This window comes from Saimiri boliviensis, chromosome 18, assembly GCF_048565385.1.
Source record: "Saimiri boliviensis isolate mSaiBol1 chromosome 18, mSaiBol1.pri, whole genome shotgun sequence".
Taxonomy (NCBI): Eukaryota; Metazoa; Chordata; class Mammalia; order Primates; family Cebidae; genus Saimiri; species Saimiri boliviensis.
The window spans coordinates 24,150,464-24,164,975 of NC_133466.1; the positions used below are offsets into that span (position 1 = coordinate 24,150,464).

Sequence of the window (14,512 nt, forward strand, 5' to 3'; positions counted from 1 at the left end):
ATCAAAAATGTATTCCCTCACAGTTTTAGAGAACATAAACTTGAAATAAGGTGTCACAGGGCTGTGCTTTCTCCAAAGACTCTAAGGAAAATTCCTCCTTGCCTCTTCCTAGCTTCTGGGAGTTCCAGGTTTTCTTTGGCTTATGGCAACTGAACTCCAATCTGTGCCACTGCCTTCCTATGGCCTCCTCCTCTGTGTCTGTCTTGTCTTCTATCTGTGATAAAGGCAGTTTTCACTGGATTTAGGGCTCACCTGGTTAATTAAGGTTGACCTCATTTTGAGATCCTTAATTACATCTGCAAATATAATTTTTTTCAAATAAGGTCACATTCACAAGGTCTGGGGCATGGTTATATCCTTTTGGAAGCCATTATTCGACTTACTATACCAAAGATATTTTATCTTTACGCTTTGATAATTCTAGCTCCCTCTGTTTGAAACATTCTCTTTCTAGAACTTTGACTCATTATTTAGGTCTCAGATCAGAATATTATACACTGTTCTTACTCAGTCCTTCCTTGATTACACTATTTAAAATAGCCTCTCCTTGTTACTGTTTTTTCCATCACACTGCTTTTCCTTATCACAGATTCATCTAAATCTGGGAAGCTTGCCCTTTTTATGTACTTGTTATTGTCTGTCCCTCATCCAAATGGCATCTCCATAAAGGTATAGAGCCTGTCTGTCTTACTGCTGAATACCAGCACCTAGCACAGTGCCCTGCTGGAAATAGCTGCTCAGTACATATTTATTAAATACATAAATTAAGCCCTCACAACTCTGTGAAGCAGAATGAAATTAGCCATCTGAAAAGTAAACTTGAAGTAAATTTAGGCTAACTTGCAAATCAAATCAAAATTTAATCAAGAGGGCCAGGGTACAATCTCAAGAAGGCATGACTGAATTATTATTGATATCATAAAAGACTATATAATCAACTATATTGTAATCTATTTAAAGGGAAAAAAAGTATTTCTTTTTCCTTCTACCAACACAGAGAAGATAATCTGTTTGAAATTCAGAAAATAGCAGTGTGTCTGGAGAATGATACAGAATGCTTTCTTTTGGACCACAATGAGTCAGTACTGACTCCATAATTTGTAGAATACAGTGCAAAGTGAAAATTCAAATGTTGCTAGTTAAAAGAGCAGAAAAAAATGTACTAATAAAAGTGTTAAAAACTAAAGATATTTCTTTTTTCTGCAGTCTCTCTCAACAATGTGGTGTTTTCTATTCACTAGTTAATGTCTTCCTAAGTAAAGAAAAAATAATATATTAAATTATTAGCATGAACTTCATTATTTGTCTTTATATTGTTTAATGTTAGTTTTAAATGTAAATACAAGAGCATTTAATTTGGATGTTAAATTATTGAAATTATACAATTCACATTCATAGCTCATATATGCATATATATTTCATTCTTACCAGCAAAGTAGAAACACAAGAAAACTAAATCAACTTTTTATTTCACTTCGTGATTACATTTTACCAATACTTTCTACCTTCAGTTAAGGACTGAAAGGAAAAGAAACTATATTTCTGATATGATTTGGCTGTGTCCCTATCCAAATGTCATTTGAATTATAGCTCCCATAATCCTCATGTGTTGTGGTGGGGAGATAACTGAATCATGGGGGTGGTTTCCTGCATATTGTCTGGTGGTAGTGAGTAAGTCTCATGAGATCTGATGGTTTTATAAAAGGTTTCCCCTTCTGCTTGGCCCTCATGCTCTTTTCTGCTGCCATCCATGGAAGACATGCCTTTTACCTTCTACCAAGACGGTGAGGCCTCTCCAGCCACATGGAAATGTGAGTCCATTAAACCTCTTTTTCTTTATAAATTACCCAGTCTCTAGTATGTCTTTATCAGCAGTGTGAAAACGAACTAATATAAGGTTGCTCTCTTTTTCCTCCCATATCATCATTTTCAGCATAGGTGGGTAACTAGTATAGGAAAGTAGCATGAATATGAAAGAATAGAAGTGTTTGTTCCTCCTAGCACCGTTGCCATCCTTTGGAAACCTAAGCCAGTTCTGGTGAGAATGGAAAGCATGGTCTCTTGGGCTGTCAGCTCCATGTTTACTAAGTACAAGTAACACACTTTGAGTCTCTCTGAACTCCCACACATCCTGGGTCTACTGGGATTCTGTGTTCATAGAGCATCTTATTGTATTCAAGATGCTCAAGGAAAATAATGTAACAAAAAACAGCAGATTCACATACTGCATATATGTCTTCTATTCATTCACAGGCATGCTCCATTGTCCCAACAGACTTCACTTAAAAAAACACAAATCCTTAAAGACTTAAACATAAGACCTAACACCATAAAAACCCTAGAAGAAAATCGAGGCAAAACCATTCAGGACATAGGCATAGGCAAGGACTTCATGACCAAAACACCAAAAGCATTGGCAACAAAAACCAAAACAGACAAACGGGACCTAATCAAACTCCACAGCTTCTGCACAGCAAAAGAAACAGTCATCAGAGTGAATCGGCAACCAACAGAATGGGAAAAAAATTTTGCAGTCTACCCATCTGACAAAGGGCTGATATCCAGAACTTACGAAAAACTAAAACAGATTTACAAGGAAAAAAACCAAACAAGCCCATTCAAAAGTGGGTGAAGGATATGAACACACACTTTACAAAAGAAGACATACATGACGCCAACAAACATATGAAAAAAATGATCATCATCACTGGTCATTAGAGAAATGCAAATCAAAACTACATTGAGATACCATCTCACACCAGTTCGAATGGTGTTCATTAAAAAATCTAGAGACAACAGATGCTGGAGAGGATGTGGAGAAATAGGAACACTTTTACACTGTTGGTGGGAATGTAAATTAGTTCAACCAAGACAGTGTGTCGATTCCTCAAGGACCTAGAAATAGAAATTCCACTTGACCCCGCAATCCCATTACTGGGTATATATCCAAAGGATTATAAATCATTCTACTATAAGGACACATGTACACAAATGTTCATTGCAGCACTGCTTACAATAGCAAAGACCTGGAACCAACCCAAATACCCATCGATGATAGACTGGACAAAGAAAATGTGGCACATATACACCACGGAATATTACGCAGCCATCAAAAACGATGAGTTCGTGTCCTTTGTAGGGACATGGATGAACGTGGAAACCATCATTCTCAGCAAACTGACACGAGAGCAGAAAATCAAACACCACATGTTCTCACTCATAGGCGAGTGTTGAACAATGTGAACACATGGACACAGAGAGGGGAGCACTACACACTGGGGTCTGTTGGAGGGAAATAGGGGAGGACAGTGGGGTGTGGGGAGTTGGGGAGAGAGAGCATGGGGAGAAATGTCAGATATAGGTGAAGGGGAGGAAGGCAGCAAATCACACTGCCATGTGTATATCTATGCAACTATCTTTCATGTTCTTCAAAGGTACCCCAAAACCTAAAATGCAATTAAAAAAAGAAAAAAACACACACAAATCCAAAGATAAAATTATTAAACATGTCAAGACAACAATAGCAGAGCATTAAACCAAGAGCAGAGTGGTTTCCTTCTGTGTGCTGGTCTTGTGTGATTGTACAGGTTACACACGCTGGAGACTAACCCTGCAATGAGTTTTATGGGATTCTAAGTCAATACATTCCCATAGTAGAGATAGATTCATCTGGCAATCATCTTGCTGACCTGAATCATTAAGAGCACACAACCAATTTCCCTTCTGTCTATGATTCATTAGAAATCTTGCAGTTATAATTTGTCTTCCTAATGCAGACTTCTCTCCAGAACAGCAAAGAATAATTCACTCACTCAGAAGTTAAATTTCTCACTATAGTTCAATATTGTCATTTTGCAAAAAGGTATTTTGAATAAGTTAACCAAAAAAATGGCCAGAAATTGACCATGCCTAAATACAAGCCCCCAAATCAAGTTTTCTAGATGTTCAAAGGTGAAGACTAAGTAATGACCAAAGTTGATATATTAAAAATTAAACAATTCTGCATATTCATATCCTAGCAACTATCCAAGATATGTATCTCTATTATTTTACCTTCTTCCCAAAAGAATTTCACTCTTAAAATAATTTACCTGAAAGTTTATGGACAACAAGTGATGTGAGAAACATAAAATGAAACACATTTTGAACAAAATGGTTAGCTTCTTTCTAAACTATTGGATATACAGAATAAAGGAAAGATCACTAAGCTATGACTTAGAGCACCTGAATTTTAATTCCCAGATGTGCTTCACAATGGCTGGGTGACAAGGGCAAGCTTTATAACTCCTCTGTGTTTTAAGTTCTTTATCTACAAAATGAGAATTTTAGAATAAATATTCCCTAAGGCTTCTTTCTGATTTGTAATTCTGTAATTCTATTTTATCTGGAAAATGAAAATTAAGCATGTCTCTTATTACCAAAGCTCTAAGCTATGAAGATACATTTTACACATTTTGTGGGCCCCAAGATGGGGTCTGTAAGGCTGTAAGGTTTGCAAAAGAAGGTGGGTAGAAGGGGGTCCATTCATCTAAGACCTGATTAGCAAATGTGTATTTAAATCTGTGCTGTGCTCCTAGAAAACAAAGTGTCTCCCCTTCTAAAATATTAAAATTAAAAATTTTTAAACAGAAAATATTCCCAGAGGCTTTTCAGTGGAATATTTATAATTTTTTTTCAAATTTTAAGTGGAATTCTGAAGTATATACTTTCTAAAAGCCTATAAGACACTGTCCATCAGTTCATGTGATAAGCTGTTCAGTGTTTTAGGCAACAATGAGACTTTTCACCTCTCCAAATTCTATCTAAAAACTTTAAAAAATATATTCCGTTTTCCATGTTACATCATCCTAAATCTGGACTACAAAAGCTTTCTCATATAGTTACTGTTTATCTCTATGGGATCAATTTGATGTCAGCTCCCTTTAACACACAGAAACACATGTATATAAGTCATAAAATTTGCCACTAAAGTAGAATTGACTAAGCCCTTCCTCTAAGACTCACCTGTAAGTTATTAATCAAGTCATTTAACTTTTAATATGCACCTCTAAGTACTCATTTTAAAATAAAAAGAACTGAATTAGACATCACAGTTATTTTAAATTGAGACTATTCCATTGAGTCTACTGTAAAACTCTGGCTGTATAGTTCTTAGTTTATATTTGCTATCACTTTGGTTTTATTAATTTATGATTTAATCATACATTATGCTTAGACTTTTATGAACACAAAATGCATTTGCATGACTTGGATCCTAAATATTATAAACTTTTGTAACCCAATTTTATATATATTTCAGTAGGTAATAAGATGATGCTTTAACAACCCAGCTTTCATTTCAAAAATAAAAATGGCTATTGTTGAATGTTTTGCTTTAAGTCATTTTTATTTTTAATGTTCAAAATATATTTTGACAAGGGCATGTTTTTTCTTCACACAGTTAAGAAAACAGAAGCTTAGAAAGGTTAAGTAACTTACCCAAGTCCCCAGAGCCAATCACAGTGCAGTCAAGAGTCCAACGCTATCTCTCTTTCTCCATAGGCCATCCTTTCCAGTGTAGATAATGCCACCTTGTGTCTGTCTATGGCAGCCAATAACGCCAATAACAAATGAACAAAATGACTTTCACAGGTCCAAAAAAATCAATGCCAGGATACACGTTTTCAGCCTGCAGAAAACATCATATAATTTTTAAAGTCTCCAGTAAGGACTATTTTGCTTTTCTAAAAAAAGGAGGAAATAACAATAAAAGCAAGCTAAAGAGTATTTAAAACTCAAATCCCAAGACAAGAGTAAATTGTAAAACTTAATTCTGTTTTATTTCCTGCCTCAAAATGGATCTAAAGCATGTAAGTAGGTTCAGAAGCCAATGTATTACCAATATAACCAAAGGAAGATAAAAAGTAAAGAAATAAAGAGAAATCAATCATTAAATGTTCTCTAAAGTATATCATCTAATCTATTTACCACTTGCAAGTAGACAATAGAAAGCTATATTTGAAATAAAGAGTTCTTTGGATAACACTCAAGATACATTAACATAAAATGGTCCCAATTAATAAGATGGTATGAAATTTGATTGCCTGTAACAGTCTTTTTTGGAAAAAATAATAATGCACTGGAGCTTAGAGAAATAGTGTGAAATATACCTGTAAACCATTAAGAAGCCTTTTGTTACAAAACTGAACTGCTGATGCAGCCCTGGTATCAGCAAATATACCATTTTATTGCAGATACTAAGGCCCACAGCAATTCAACAGAAAATTAATTAGCATCAGCTAACCATAAATCTCAACAGTATTAGCTAAAATGCCAATTTTGTAATCACTTTTCATTAAAGCCAAAAATACTAATTAAAATTGATTTTTGCCTGTGCTTTGGTGAATGGCTGCCAGTTAATGGCTTTCAGTTGTAATGCAGACCTTTACTTAAATTAATTTTGTATGTCGTGTCCTTCTCTTTTTAAAGATAATACAGTGTGAAGGGATAAGAGCTGTGGGTGCAGGAAAGGGCAATTCACATGCAGAAAAGAATTGTCCATATGTAGTGGACATAAAGTGTTCTGAGTGTTTTACTAAAGCCTGCATGACCATGCTCCTTTGTAATATGTTTTTGAATATTTTATTTCATGAAGAAAGATAAATAAGGCCCTTAACAAATAAATTATAAGACTCAATTCTTATAAAAGGTTTGAATGGTTAAATAACATGTTTCTTTCCAAAGAATTTTCTGAGTGTAGTTACATTCTTATTTATGTGATGTGATCCACCTGTAAAAAACTATCCCATGAACTTAGTCCATGTGTGGAGGCTCAGCAAGAACCAATAGGGATTAATTAAAGTCTCAATATGCGTCAAATGAAAGCTAATAGCTATATAAATGTCAAATTCCCTTTACTGGAGTTAAACAGAAAAATAGCAATCCATAAATTTCTTAAAGGGTAATCCACAAAGGCTTTAATTGTTATTTCAAATTGTATTTAGTTTTCAAAAAAAAAAAAAAAAGGCATGGTGCCAGAGTTGAGGTTTTGATAGCATAGAGATGAGTTACATAAGGATTAAGGGTTGGGTTTGTCCAGTAAGTAATAGTAAGTAATAGGTGATAGGGAGTAACTTATATTCAGGATTTCTAAGGAGCCCCAAAGTAGAACCATAAGCCATACTGGCAAAGTAAGTTCAGAGTTCTAGAGTTCCTTAGATTTAGAATGAAAAGTTGGCCAGTATTTCTAGATTTAGATTAACAATATAGAAAAAATATGAAAGCATTCCCAAATAAGAAATTCAGATAAAATATTCTAAGATCCATTGAAGAGAGGTAGGAATAGGCAAGGAACAGATTTCACACATGATGTCTAAGGTTTTTATCCATTATGTCCAAGATCTCATGCAAGATTTAGAGAAATGCATAGAAGCTCCATCGTTTTCTATATGATTCTTCGACCTAAGGCCTTCACTGCCTACCATGACCTCTACCCCAACTACTAAAACTACAAACTTAACACTTTCTATTAAATTATCATGAAAAATCAAAATAGATTTCTTCTTAAAATATTAGAATAGCAAGCTTAATGAACAAATCTTCAAGAGTTGATAAATAACAACTCAGATTGTTATTTATCTTCAAGAGTTGATCAAATCTTCAAGAGTTGATAAATAATCTCTCAGATTTATTTGCAATGTGCTAACACAAAGAAGTTAGTACAAACTTGACATTGAGGCAGCATAAATCCTGACCATTAAGAAGCCCTGAATTCAGAATTATCATGAGACTAAATAGCTTCCATCCCAAAATGTGATAAACTGTAAATAAAAATTCCAGTTTGGACCATTGGTTCTTAAGAAAAAAGTCATCTTGGGATCCCCATTGACTTATCTAGGTATGTCCTTATGGTCTTTTCATTGAAGCATATTTCGTTTACATATCTAGCATCATGTTTTGGATTCTCATTTTTAAGTACCATGAATGAAATATTCAAAAATTCTACATGTAAGATGACACTGAAAAGGGACTTACAATTGACGTTTGCCACTAGATGGCAATTTACAATTGACATTTACCACTAGATGACAATTTACAATTGACGTTTGTCAGTCATTCCCAGCATCTAAAATACCTCAAATCTTACATCAAGTCATTTTAAATGAGTTGTAATGATACAGAAACTATCCACTCATATCTAGTGGTCATTAAGTTTTCCATGCACCTCCACTCTGAAGTATGTGTTTAGTAATTTTCCAAGTGCAAGTAATTTAGTGATTGTTGGCAAGTATTTTTCCCACTTATTTTAAATGGTCATCAAATATGGGAATAGCTTCTATCTAAACTGAGTTTCAATAATAAAGCATAAGAAACACTTGTCATTATCAATGGAAATAGGGTGAAAGCAGAAAAACAAAAATTCAGCAAAATATCTCAGAAACAACTCTAACCTCCATGGTATGGAATCCTACTAAAACTATATTTAACTGGATTTCTTAATTTGTGTCAAATTGTGTAAAAAAATTTTACAATCACTATCTGTCATAATTACCACTTCTCCTGAATTTGTAATTTTTGATGATCATTCAAATGCTTGAGGTTAGTTTGTTGTTTACCTTTGTTTCATTTACATTGGAATATATCTTCTGAGCCCTTATATATTGGAAAGGTCTTTCTATTGCTCAGAAACATAGAAGACAACTTGGTGAAGTGTACACTTTAGCATTTCAAATTTCTTCTCTCAAAATTCTCCATTTTAATGTCATTTTATTATGACATCTAGTACAAAAGAGAAGTCTGAAGCTAGTCTTTTTTTGTTTGTTTAATGGTTCTTTTGGAAGCAACTTAGTAACTTTGCACAGAGAGAAAGAACAGATGTTTTTCTGATTAAAAAAAAATTGTAAGCCTATATCAAGGTGTTGATTTGTAGAATTGATTTTGCATAAAGAAAAAAAATTTAATCTGTATGCTATTTTTTTTAAGTTTGTATATTTCCCTCTCTTAACACTGGTTATTGCTGCTAAGTGTTCTAATGTTTATGTCAGATACCCTACAATTTTCAAATATTCTACAAGCTCTTTTCCTCTATATGTATTAGCTACTCATTCTTATTTATTTATTTATTTATTTATTTATGTCTGTCTGTTGGTCTGTCTTTGTTCTCTCTGATTTTGGAGAGCTTCTACAAATGATCCTCCATCACTGATTTAATTTTTTCATGGTATCAACTCTACCCTTCCCTATACACTCAACACTTACCATTATTTCTATCATTATGTTACCTTTCCAGATCAACTTCTGTCTTCCTAATGATTTTCTGCTTCTATTTCATAGAAGCCAGAACTTCATAATGCTATTAAAAATGGTAGTATTCTAATAATTTTTTTTTGTCTCCCACTATGGATAATTTTAAAATATTGTTTTTACTCTACCATTTTAGAATATATCCCATCTTCATTTTAGAATATATCCCATCTTCATTTTAGAAGACTTCTGAGCATCTACTCCTCTTATTTTATCTACTCTTGCTGACAAAATAAGAATTTTCAATACCTGAACTTTTTTAAAAGTCAGAGTATATACATTTCACTTGGCTCAACTTTCTGTTTATTTGGGTGCCAATTAAATCTCCTTCCAAGACATAGGATAGTTTGATGCATAAGTTTTCTAATTATTAATATCAGCTCTAGCAGGATTTAATTCAGTGTTGGTCTGTTAAGAGTTAAAATGTAATTCTTACCTACCCCCATTGTCTGATATTGTGAAAATATGTTATATATGGAAATCTAAACTCTCCAGAAGGTAATGCTACCAAAATCCTTGATACCTTTATTGGGAGTACTAACCTTCTAGGTATCAGTCTCCTCAAAATTATTTTGGTTTTAGATGTGGTTTTAGATATTAAAATATGTTCAAAATATGCATAGATAAGATATTATTGGTAATGATTAAATATTGCAGTGCAATGCTATTCAAGCTGTCACAAATAGTAAAATCATTACAGCAGAAAATACTCCAGCTTTCTGGCTAATACTAAAGTTCTAATTATTTTATGGAAATTTTACTGAAGTCACTGATAGCTGCCAAATCAAAAAATAGTTTATTTTTACAAGGAAAAGAAACAATTATAACATCCAATAACAGATAAAAAAATAGAAAAGCTTTCCAATATTGCCTTACATTTTTCTTCATGATAATATATGATGAAACTGTTTTCAATCAAGATGGAAAGAAGACTGTGATTCCTGATAAAGAGAAAATAAACAAGGGAAGACCTATCACTGTCCCATTCTAGTGCTTAGGCAGAGCTTCCAGGTGACAGTTCAGGGAAAGGAAACTCAGGCAGAACCCAGTGGTCTTCCTGAGTTAAACTGAGTTAGGACTCCAAGGAGGCCAAGATGGCTAGAGTTCATAGGGCAGAGTACCAGAGAATAGAGAACTGCACACAGAGTGAGCTCCTGAAATATGTAGAGGATCCTGCTTGAGTCTTCAGCAGTGTTAATCTTTGCATGTGTATGAGGAAACGACACAAAATCAAGGAGAAAATGCCAAGAGGATTAGAAATAATATTCCCCAGAGCTGACCCATAGCCAGGAATAGTTTGTGTTTGCACTAGCCAGACTGAAAAAAAATCTCAGGATTCAGAGGTCATTAGGTAGAGTATTCAGAAAGGTATTGCCTTAGTAATAAAGAATAATTAACCCTAAACGACAGTCTTCTATGATCCCACCTAACAAAGCTCAAAAGCAAGGCTCTAATAGATAAAACAGTTTCCAAGTAATTTAACTGCATCCCAGAATAAAATTCCAGAATATTTATAGGAATATAAAAATAATCAAGATAAAATGTATAATGTCTGTCAGCCAAGTAATAATTACCAAATATGCAAAGGAGGAAAATATCATCTGAGAGGAGGAGAAAGAAATCAATCAACAGAAACAGATAAAAAATGTCACAGATGTTACAAGTTGTCCGTAAGGACATTAAAACACAGCATAATTCCATATAGTCAAGAAAAGAAAGAAAACTTTGAGCATTTTAGGTAGAGACATATAAGAAAAAGAAGATCCAAATTGAATTTTCAAGATAAAATTTTAACATCTGAGATTTAAAATGCACTAAATAAAGTTAATAGCAGAGTAGGTTTTAAAGAATACAGATTAGTAAATATGAAAACTTAGCACTAGAAACTATCTAAAATGGAAACATAAACTGAAAAAGACTGAAACAAAGAAGCAATACAACATTAACAAACTGTGGGACAACTTTGAGCGGACTAGTATATTTGAAATTGAAGTACCCAAAAGAGAAGTAAGGGGAAAAGGAAAAAACTGAAGAAATAGTGGCCTAAACTTTTCCAAATTTGAGGCAAACTACAAACCTATTGATCCAAAAAGCTCAACAAACTTTAAGCACAAGAAATATGAAGAACAATACACCAAGGCAGGTGATAATCAAATCGCTTAAAACCAGTTTTAAAGAGGAAGTCTTAAAAGCAGAGAAAAAAACATTATGTGCAAGGAAGCAAAGGTAAGAATGAAAATAGATTTCTTATCAAAACAACGCAAGCAGAAAAATGTATTTAAAATACTGATAGAAAAAAATTGACAACCTAGTGTTGTATACCCAACCAAAGTATCTTTCAAAACTAAGAAAGTCCTTCAGGAAGAATGAAAGTGATACTAAATGGAAACATGGGTCTACACAAGGAAATGAAGAACACAAAAAAATGGTAAACATACAGACATATATGAAGGTTCATCTAAAAACAAAACTGATTTTTCAATCATCTGCTAGTAAGACCTCCCTCCTTGAAATGTTGCAAAGGTCTGAACAGAACTTAAGGTTCTCTGCAATCCATCTTAATAGGAGTGGGCAAAAAGAGGTCTCTTTGGAGTCAAGCACTGGGAGTCTGATAACTGTGTCTCTCACCTGAGAAGACCTATTGTGGTACAGCAACCAGGTCTCTCTGAATTGCCTAAACAAGCAGCCAGCTGAGGCTTTTTCTCCTCTAGTCAAAGAGGATATGCCTAAACTCAAATTTTCATGTTACTGGTGGCTTTTTCATCCCTGAAGAAAGAACTTCAGTCTCTTACAGACCTCACATAGTATCAAAGTACTGGGCTTCAAGGTTTCCCAGACAATTTATATAAAAGGCTCTCTTCTAAATTCAGCTTGCCTGGTGACCCAGTAGCCTGTTGTATGCTAGCCTCTTGTATGCCCATTGCCAATAGCTGTTCTTACATTTACCCAACAGAAGAAAGTCACAGGAGAATGGAGACCCTCCATGCTAATGGAAATATATTCCATTTCTATTAGACCACACAGGCCATGGCATTAACTCCATGACATAAAGAAAATGCAGATACTATATGCTTCTTTCCTTCTTAATGGCTCTTAATTTTTAGGCTTTCCCCAGTAAATCCTATTTCTTAGTCCATACTCTGTGGCACTGTGGAAGACTTTCCAAGCTCTGCTGCCTGACAAGTGGTAGTCACCTCAAAGGGCTCAACTCATACCACACTTTCTTTGTCTTTTATATTCAAGATGATGACATCAATTACTATGTATTTCAGGTCACCTGGTGCACAGAGAAGAGAAACTCTTCTTATGTTTTCTAACAAATTTCAAAGTGCCAAGCACACAAAGTTTGCATGAAATAATTACATTTCCATTATTACATATTATAGAAATCATCTTGTAAGAATAGAACATCTTCAGCCTGACTGTGCTGTGCTTTCCTACACATGGCTGAGAAGCATAGGCATTCCCAGAATAAAACACAGTCATAATATAAATGATGAGAGAAACAGTGGGCAAGCTTGCCAAGTTATTATTTGGATGGGCCACTTATATGGTTCTCAATTCAATACCATATACCTTAGATGCAGTAGAAATTCCTTTAAGATTCTGAAATTATGTTGATACTCAAACTTATCTTAAGATGTTATAAGTTTTTTTCTTTTTCCTATTTTTTAAAGTATTTTTGTGAGAATATAGTACAGACTATACTAGCTGAACTTAAGCTACGTTATTTTAAATAAGAGGTCTTTGAAGTAACATTGCGTGTGTGCATCTTCTTTTCCTTTATCTTGAGTTCTTTCCCAGATATTTTAGTGATCCTTCATGTAAATATGTTCTCAATGGTTCTGTCTCACCAGTTCTTCACAAACAGAGAGTTATACAGATCCAAGGCTATACCTGCTATACCCATAAAAGAACTTTGACAACTGAAAAATGCAAATGGACTGTCACTCCCACATTTCCACTGCTGGGTGTAAACTACTATGCTTTACTCATTCTCTAAGTGATAATGATTTGGTCCCTGCAGTCAAAGGTCACAGGACTGTCACCTAGCGGTATTTTACCACAAATAAATCCAAACATTGATATTAATTAAAGTTGCAATATTATTTTGTGACAGGATGCTATGGGAGGAATCAGTTTTTGATACCACCTGAAGAAAACAAGAAATAAATGGTTCTTTTAAAATATATGCCACATAATGTCATACTTCTGCACAAAACCATCCATTTCCCAATTCACTCAGAGGTAGACTACAATGACCCATATGATCTCCTGTCTCTTTCCTTATCCCCACCTCATGCTCAGTGTATCAGCTTCTCTGTTCACATTGAAATGCAGGTCACTGCTTTTATTGTCTTTGCATTACCTATTCCTTACATTTTGAACTTTCTTGTCCAAAATATTTTGTGTTGTGTTTTCTCTGTTCCATCAGGTCTCCATTGGCACATCGCCCTATCAATTCAGCCTTCCCTAACCCCCAATTAAATATCAATGCCCTATCCTCTGACCTCCTTTACTCCCCTAACTATATATATATTTTTTGCATAGCATTCATCAGAACTTAAAATGTGATGCATACGCATGCTTGTTTATAATTATTTTCTCCCTCCCATGACATTAGCTTATAAGAAGAGGAATTTGTTCCATTTTGTTTACTGCTACATTTTAAACACTGAAAAGGTAACCAACAAAAAATAACCAGTCAATAGCTATTTTCAAGTGAATGAATGTCATGTAAATGTCATGCCATCACCTCTAAGATAACTGCTTTCCAGGTTCTATCAGCACAACGTGAACAACAGAGTGAAACTACATGTCGATGGAATTCTGGGTCAAAGATTGGAGAGACAGTGTTAGCTTTTAAAAGTTCTGGTATCTTCTGCTCAGTGGAAAAAAAGAAACAAGAGAAAAATATTTTCAAATAATTGCACACCAGATGTCAGGGTACGTTGATTTGCTCCAGTAAGGGGATCACATTTGAAACAGCAGTTTCATTTGAGGTAACCATCTGTCATTTTCCTGAAGTCATCTATCTTCAGCACTAGCCATACTGGAGAGATAAATGAGGATGGGGTAGGAATCATTTCCCCAGAATCTTTCAAATATTTTATTGTGGCACTAATCTCTAGTGACTCCCTAGTGACCCAGCATTGTTTGGGTCAAAATTCTATTTTCTCCCCTTCAGAACTTTATTGTATGCATTCTGTATTTTTCCTAACTTCTTAAT

At 34.3% G+C, this 14,512-nt stretch overlaps 1 protein-coding gene across 13 annotated transcripts in view; it reads right to left on the reverse strand.

Moving 5' to 3' along the window:
• CHODL (chondrolectin) overlaps positions 1–14,512 on the reverse strand; it is a 371,149-nt gene that overhangs the window by 194,858 nt on the left and 161,779 nt on the right. For all 13 annotated transcript variants that reach the window (XM_010344886.3, XM_074389471.1, XM_074389468.1 and 10 more), the window contains one exon: positions 5,479–5,668. The gene's annotated coding sequence lies outside the window, so the exon portion shown is untranslated. The remainder of the gene's footprint in view (positions 1–5,478; positions 5,669–14,512) is intronic.